The sequence below is a fragment of the Pongo abelii genome, chromosome 12, assembly GCF_028885655.2.
Source record: "Pongo abelii isolate AG06213 chromosome 12, NHGRI_mPonAbe1-v2.0_pri, whole genome shotgun sequence".
Lineage (NCBI taxonomy): Eukaryota > Metazoa > Chordata > Mammalia > Primates > Hominidae > Pongo > Pongo abelii.
Window position 1 is genome coordinate 52,752,366 of NC_071997.2, and position 8,576 is coordinate 52,760,941.

Here is an 8,576-nt window from a genome sequence, read left to right on the forward strand (position 1 = left end):
TTTGTCTTTGGTTCTGTTTATATGCTGGATTACATTTATTGATTTGCCCATGTTGAACCAGCCTTGCATCCCAGGGATGAAGCCCACTTGATCATGGTGGATAAGTTTTTTGATGTGCTGCTGGATTCGATTTGCCAGTATTTTATTGAGGATTTTTGCATCGATGTTCATCAGGGATATTGGTCTAAAATTCTCTTTCTTTGTTGTGTCTGTGCCAGGCTTTGGTATCAGGATGATGCTGGCCTCAAAAAATGAGTTAGGGAGGATTCCCTCTTTTTCTATTGATTGGAATAGTTTCAGAAGGAATGGTACCAGCTCCTCCTTGTACCTCTGGTAGAATTTGGCTGTGAATCCGTCTGGTCCTGGACTTTTTTTGGTTGGTAGGCTATTGATTATTGCCTCAATTTCACAGCCTGTTATTAATCTATTCAGGGATTCAACTTCTTCCTGGTTTAGTCTTGGGAGGGTGTATTGTGTCCAGAAATTTATCCATTTCTTCTAGATTTTCTAGTTTATTTGCATAGAGGTGTTTATAGTATTCTCTGAAGGCAGTTTCTATTTCTGTGGGATGGGTGGTGATATCCCCTTTATCATTTTTTATTGCATCTATTTGATTCTTCTCTCTTTTCTTTTTTATTAGTCTTGCTAGCAGTCTATCAGTTTTGTTGATCTTTTCAAAAAACCAGCTCCTGGATTCATTGATTTTGGAAGGGTTTTTTGTGTCTCTATTTCCTTCAGTTCTGCTCTGATCTTAGTTATTTCTTGCCTTCTGATAGTTTTTGAATGTGTTTGCTCTTGCTTCTCAAGTTCTTTTAATTGTGATGTTAGGGTGTCAATTTTAGATCTTTCCTGCTTTCTCCTGTGGGCATTTAGTGCTATAAATTTCCCTCTACACAATGCTTTGAATGTGTCCCAGAGATTCTGGTATGTTGTGTCTTTGTTCTCATTGGTTTCAAAGAACATCTTTATTTCTGCCTTCATTTCGTTACGTACCCAGTAGTCATTCAGGAGCAGGTTGTTCAGTTTCCATGTAGTTGAGCGGTTTTGAGTGAGTTTCTTAATCCTGAGTTCTAGTTTGATTGCACTGTGGTCTGAGAGAGAGTTTGTTATAATTTCTGTTCTTTTACATTTGCTGAGGAGTGCTTTACTTCCAATTACATGGTCAATTTTGGAATAAGTGCAATGTGGTGCTGAGAAGAATGTATATTCTGTTGATTTGGGGTGGAGAGTTCTGTAGATGTCTATTAGGTCCACTTGGTGCAGAGCTGAGTTCAATTCCTGGATATCTTTGTTAACTTTCTGTCTCGTTGATCTGTCTAATGTTGACAGTGGGGTGTTAAAGTCTCCCATTATTATTGTGTGGGAGTCTAAGTCTCTTTGTAGGTCTCTAAGGACTTGCTTTGTGAATCTGGGTGCTCCTGTATTGGGTGCATATATATTTAGGATAGTTAGCTCTTCTTGTTGAACTGATCCCTTTACCATTCTGTAATGGCCTTCTTTGTCTCTTTTGATCTTTGTTGGTTAAAGTCTGTTTCATCAGAGACTAGGATTGCAACCCCTGCCTTTTTTTGTTTTCCATTTGCTTGGTAGATGTTCCTCCATTCCTTTATTTTGAGCCTATGTGTGTCTCTGCATGTGAGATGGGTTTCCTGAATACAGCACACTGATGGGTCTTGACTCTTTATCCAATTTGCCAGTGTGTGTCTTTTAATTGGGGCATTTAGCGCATTTACATTTAAGGTTAATATTGTTATGTGTGAATTTGATCCCGTCATTATGTTAGCTGGTTATTTTGCTCGTTAGTTGATGCAGTCTCTTCCTAGTCTCGATGGTCTTTACAATTTGGCACGTTTTTGCAGTGGCTGGTACTGGTTGTTCCTTTCCATGTTTAGCGCTTCCTTTAGGAGCTCTTGTAGGGCAGGCCTGGTGGTGACAAAAATCTCTCACCATTTGCTTGTCCGTAAAGGATTTTATTTCTCCTTCTCTTATGAAGCTTAGTTTGGCTGGATGTGAAATTCTGGGTTGAAAATTCTTTTCTTTAAGAATGTTGAATATTGGCCCCCACTCTCTTCTGGCTTGTAGAGTTTCTGCTGAGAGATCCGCTGTTAGTCTGATGGGCTTCCCTTTGTGGGTAACCCAACCTTTCTCTCTGGCTGCCCTTAACATTTTTTCCTTCATTTCAACTATGGTGAATCTGACAATTATGTGTCTTGGAGTTGCTCTTTTCGAGGAGTATCTTTGTGGCATTCTCTGTATTTACTGAATTTGAATGTTGGCCTGCCTTGCTAGGTTGGGGAAGTTCTCCTGGATAATATCCTGCAGAGTGTTTTCCAACTTGGTTCCATTCTCCCCATCACTTTCAGGTACACCAATCAGACGTAGATTTGGTCTTTTCACATAGTCCCATATTTCTTGGAGGCTTTGTTCATTTCTTTTTACTCTTTTTTCTCTAAACTTCTCTTCTTGCCTCATTTCATTCATTTGATCTTCAATCACTGATATCCTTTCTTCCAATTGATTGAATCGACTACTGAAGCTTGTGCATTCATCACGTAGTTCTCGTGCCATGGTTTTCAGCTCCATCAGGTCATTTAAGGACTTCTCTACACTGGTTATTCTAGTTAGCTATTCATCTAATCTTTTTTCAAGGTTTTTAGCTTCTTTACGATGGGTCTGAAATTCCTCCTTTAGCTCGGAGAAATTTGATCGTCTGAAGCCTTCTTCTCTCAATTAATCAAAGTCATTCTCCACCCAGCTTTGTTCCGTTGCTAGCGAGGAGCTGCGTTCCTTTGGAGGGGGAGAGGCGCTCTGATTTTTAGAATTTTCAGTTTTTCTGCTCTGTTTTTTCCCCATCTTTGTGGTTTTATCTACCTTTAGTCCTTGATGATGGTGACGTACAGATGGGGTTTGGGTATGGATGTCCTTTCTGTTTGTTAGTTTTCCTTCTAACAGTCAGGACCCTCAGCTGCAGTTCTGTTGGAGTTTGCTGGAGGTCCACTCCAGACCTTGTTTGCCTGGGTATCAGCAGCACAGGCTGCAGAACAGTGAATATTGCTGAACAGCAAATGTTGCTGCCTGATTGTTCCTCTGGAAGCTTCGTCTCAGAGGGGTAGCTGGCTGTGTGGGATGTCAGTCTACCCCTACTGGGGGGTGCCTCCCAGTTAGGCTACTCGGGGGTCAGGGACCCACTTGAGGAGGCAGTCTGTCTGTTCTCAGATCTCAAACTCCGTGCTGGGAGAACCACTACTTTCCTCAAAGCTGTCAGGCAGGGACATTTAAGTCTGCAGAGGTTTCTGCTGCCTTTTGTTTGGCTATGCCCTGCACCCAGAGGTGGAATCTACAGAGGCAGGCAGGCCTCCTTGAGCTGCGGTGGGCTCCACCCAGTTCGAGCTTCCAGGCCACTTTGTTTACCTACTCAAGCCTCAGCAATGGCGGATGCCCCTCCCCCAGCCTCGCTGCCACCTTGCAGTTTGATCTTAGACTGCTGTGCTAGCAATGAGTGAGGCTCCATGGGCATGGGACCCTCCAAGCCAGGCATGGGATATAATATCCTGGTGTGCTAAGACCATTGGAAAAGTGCAGTATTAGGATGGGAGTGACCCGATTTTCCAGGTGCCGTCTGTCACAGCTTCCCTTGGCTAGGAAAGGGAATTCCTTGACCCCTTGTGCTTCCTGGGTGAGGCGATGCCTCACCCTGCTTCAGTTGATGCTTGGTGGGCTCCACCCACTGTCCTGCACCCACTGTCTGACAAGCCCCAGTGAGGTGAACCCAGTACCTCAGTTGGAAATGCAGAAATCACCTGTCTTTTACATTGCTCATGCTGGGAGCTGTAGACTGGAGCTCTTTCTATTTGGCCATGATTGTATATTTAGAAAACCCCATTGTCTCAGCCCAACATGTCCTTAAGCTGATAAGCAACTTCAGCAAAGTCTCAGGATACAAAATCAATGCGCAAAAATTACAAGCATTCTTATACATCAATAACAGACAAACAGACAGCCAAATCATGAGTGAACTTCCATTCACAATTGCTTCAAAGAGAATAAAATACCTAGGAATCCAACTTACAAGGGATGTGAAGGACCTCTTCAAAGAGAATTACAAACCACTGCTCAACGAAATAAAAGAGGACACAAACAAATGGAAGAACATTCCATGCTCATGGATAGGAAGAATCAGTATTGTGAAAATGGCCATACTGCCCAAGGTAATTTATAGATTCAATGCCATCCCCATCAAGCTATCAATGACTTTCTTCACAGAATTGGAAAAAACTGCTTTAAAGTTCCTATGGAAACAAAAAAAGAGCCCACATTGCCAAGACAATCCTAAGCCAAAAGAGCAAACCTGGAGGCATCATGCTACCTGACTTCAAACTATACTACAAGGCTACAGTAACCAAAACAGCATGGTACTGGTACCAAATCAGAGATATAGACCAATGGAACAGAACAGAGCCTCAGAAATAATACCACACATCTACAACCAGCTGATCTTTGACAAACCTGACAAAAACAAGAATTGGGGAAAGGATTCCCTATTTAATAAATGGTGCTAGAAAAACTGGCTATCCATATGTAGAAAGTTGAAACTGGATCCCTTCCTTACATCTTATAAAAAATTAATTCAAGATGGATTAAACACTTAAACGTTAGACCTAAAACCATAAAAACCCTAGAAAAAAACCTAGGCAATACCATTCAGGGCAAGGACTTCATGTCTAAAACACCAAAAGCAAATGGCAACAAAAGCCAAAATTGACAAATGGGATCTAATTAAACTAAAGAGCTTCTGCACAGCAAAAGAAACTACCATCAGAGTGAACAGGTAACCTACAGAATGGGAGAAAATTTTTGCAATCTACTCATCTGACAAAGGGCTATTATCCAGAATCTACAAAGAACTTAAACAAACTTACAAGAAAAAAACCAACAACTCCATCAAAAAGCAGGTGAAGGAAATGAACAGACACTTCTCAAAAGAAGACATTTATGCAGCCAACAGACACATGAAAAAATTCTCATCATCACTGGCCATCAAAGAAATGCAAATCAAAACCACAATGAGATACCATCTCACACCAGTTAGAATGGCGATCATTAAAAAGTCAGGAAACAACAGGTGCTGGAGAGGATGTGGAGAAATAGGAACACTTTTACACTGTTGGTGGGACTGTAAACTAGTTCAACCATTGTGGAAGTCAGTGTGGCGATTCCTCAGGGATCTAAAACTAGAAATACCATTTGACCCAGCCATCCCATTACTGGGTATATACCCAAAGGAATATAAATCTTGCTGCTATAAAGACACATGCACACGTATGTTTATTGCGGCACTATTCACAATAGCAAAGACTTGGAACCAACCCAAATGTCCAACAATGATAGACTGGATTAAGCAAATGTGGCACATATACACCATGGAATACTATGCAGCCATAAAAAAGGATGAGTTCATGTCCTTTGTAGGGACATGGATGAAGCTGGAAACCATCATTCTCAGCAAACTATCACAAGGACAAAAAACCAAACACCGCATGTTCTCACTCATAGGTGGGAATTGAACAATGAGAATACCTGGACACAGGACAGGAATATCACACATCGGGGCCTGTCGTGGGGAGAAGGAAGGGGGGAGGGATAGTATTAGAAGATATAACTAATGTAAATGACAAGTTAATGGGTGCAGCACACCAACATGGCACATGTATACATATGTAACAAACCTGCACATTGTGCACATGTACCCTAGAACTTAAAGTATTAAAAAAAAAACAACTTTCTTTAAGCCTGGCCATGCTGTCTTATGATAACATTATTTTTCCAAGTTCTATCTTTCTTTACATAAGGCAATGAAAGAATGTTTCCATTTCTACCATTCTATAGTGAAGTTATTTGGAGGGCAAGATAATTGCCTCTTTATAAGAGGCGCTAGAGTGCTTGACTATTGAGAACATATGGATCTATGGGCACAAGCTACGTTAATGCTGATGATTCTGGTAATGGCAACCCTTTTACTCTCAAGATCTCAGAATGACCTGTTGAGTACTTCAGGCTTTATTTTCCACATAATCACTTTCTTGAAATATTACTGAAGTTTTTGCTTCCAAGGTATCAGGTAGTTTTCACATTATTTTTCTACAACATTGTTGAGCCAAGAAGAAAGGTGAATGGTCCTGCTCACTTAAGATTATATCCAAAGAAAGACTGTTCTAGGTGGCTGCCCTCCCAGCAGAAGTTAAACACCATATATGAATTGTAAACAGAAGCCATCACAATATATGTCAACTCACCAAAGTATCCTAATGCCTAAACACAACATCTCAGCTACATCAAGAGCAGGATTTTTTTTTTTTTTTTTTTTTTTTTTTTTTTGAGACAGAGATTCACTCTGTCAAGTGCAGTGGTGTGATCTTGGCTCGCTGCAACCACTGCCTCCTGGGTTCAAGTGATTCTCCTGCCTCAGCCTCCTGAGTAGCTGAGATTACAGGTGCACATCATCACACCTGGCTAATTTTTGTATTTTTAGTAGAGACAGGGTTTCACCATGTTGGCCAAACTGGTTTCGATCTCCTGACTTCAGGTGATCCTCCTGCCTCGGCCTCCCAAAGTGCTGGGATTACAGGCATGAGCCACTGCACCCAGCCAAGAGCAGAATTTATTATACCTTTATGTTAGCACAGTTTTCCTCCTGTCCTCAAATCTAACTCTATATGACCAGTTAATAGAATGGAGAAGTTATCTACCCAGCAAGGGCTGGTAAGCATTGATATTCTAGCGAATTTCACCACATAATCACTGTAAAATGATGTGGTACCTGGATGACTCTTCCTAACTGGGGAGACTGGCATTAAAAGGACACATCCCAGCTTCCACTCAAAATGTTCCAATACAGTGAACTCTCCAACCATAGACAAAATAACAACACAGGGCAGCATGTACAATACTCTGTATTTCTGTCTGTATTTATTGGCTTTTCAACACTCGAGTCAGCACGTGGCACAGAATAGCAACCAATACGTTTATTGAGTTCTACTAAATAGAACTTGCTGCTAGAAGTTACATCTCTGTTCCCCTCCTTGCCCTTAAATCATTCAACCACACATACTTAATAATTATCTATCTGCAGCAGGTACTATGCTAGGTACTATAGACACTGCAATGAACAAAACAGACACATTTCCTGTACTGACATAGCTTATAGGCTGCTTTTCTGTGTCGTATACTCTGGCTGCTTCTCTGAATCTAGGTAGAAAAATATTGTGCCAAAAGAGAGTCACTTAAGGAATCAGGGCCTTAGGGGATTTACATCATTTGTAACTTAGTTCTCCAAAAAGGACTGACCATGTGGACCAAACCAGATCAGCTGTTCCTGGAGGCTGTCATCCCACAATTCTTACTGGGAAGGCAGTGCCTAGAACACTCTTTCTTTGAATCTTTAGGTAAATTATCTTGAAGAGGAGCATGTCTGTGTTTTTTATTTCCCCAGGAAATGTTTGAGAGTGGTATGCTTTTTGAACCCTTATATATCTGATAATATTTTTCTGTTGTCTTTACACAAAAATAACAAGTTGACAGAATACAGAATTCATCAATCATAAGTCTCATCTTTTATATCTCTGTAGGTAATTTCTCCAGTTTTCTGACGTTTATTTTCATTACAGAAAAGTTTGAAAACAATCTAAATTTGTTCTTATTTTTAACTTTTCCCTTTCATATCAGTACAATTCTTTATCACTGAAATTAATACATTTAACATACAATTCACACACTGTACGTTTGCCTGTATGAATCTCTCATTTTTATTACCTCAAAATTTTCTCTTTAATTAAAAAAATTTTTGCTATTGTACATTGGCTACTGACTGCTCTATCTAGTATTGTTAGTTAAGCTAGATCTTTACAAATTATCTTCTGAAGCGACAATTTATTCTCTCATTTTCATGTTTTTATTCTTTTTCTTCATCAATTTTACCTTTATATTGCTAATTTGACTTTATGTTCTTTTCAAGGTAAATTTTTATTTCATATCTGTGTTTTTGGTCTCCTTAGGGTCACATGTTAACTTGTGACCATTGATGGACAGCCAAACTTTTTTTTGCTCTCCTTCTTAGATAGATATGATGGCCCAGCTAAATCATTCAGATATGGCCTGGGTGCCTGCCCAGGTCTTGGTTAAATGAGTAATGAATGTGGATTGGTGTTGATTATAGAGACATCTGTATGAGGTGGGGACTGAAGCCACTGGTTCCTGCTTCTTCAAGGACTCCCAAACATTGTATCAATGTAAACTCTATGAAAATCCTCATGCTATGCACTCAAATGTCTGATACCAGCCAGGTCAAAGGTGAGATTCTGCAGCATCATAACATAAGCACTCACACACTGCCAGGGAACCTCTCTTCTGAAGTATCCACGTGAAGAGCAAAGAGGATTTTAAAATGCCTGCTTACCAGTAAAAAGAATTGAACATTCATTTATTTTTCAAAATTGGAGTTTAGAACAAGCACATTTCTTGTGTCTTAAATGATACAGACAAGTTTCACAAAGTAACTCTGAAGATAATTTAGAAGATAT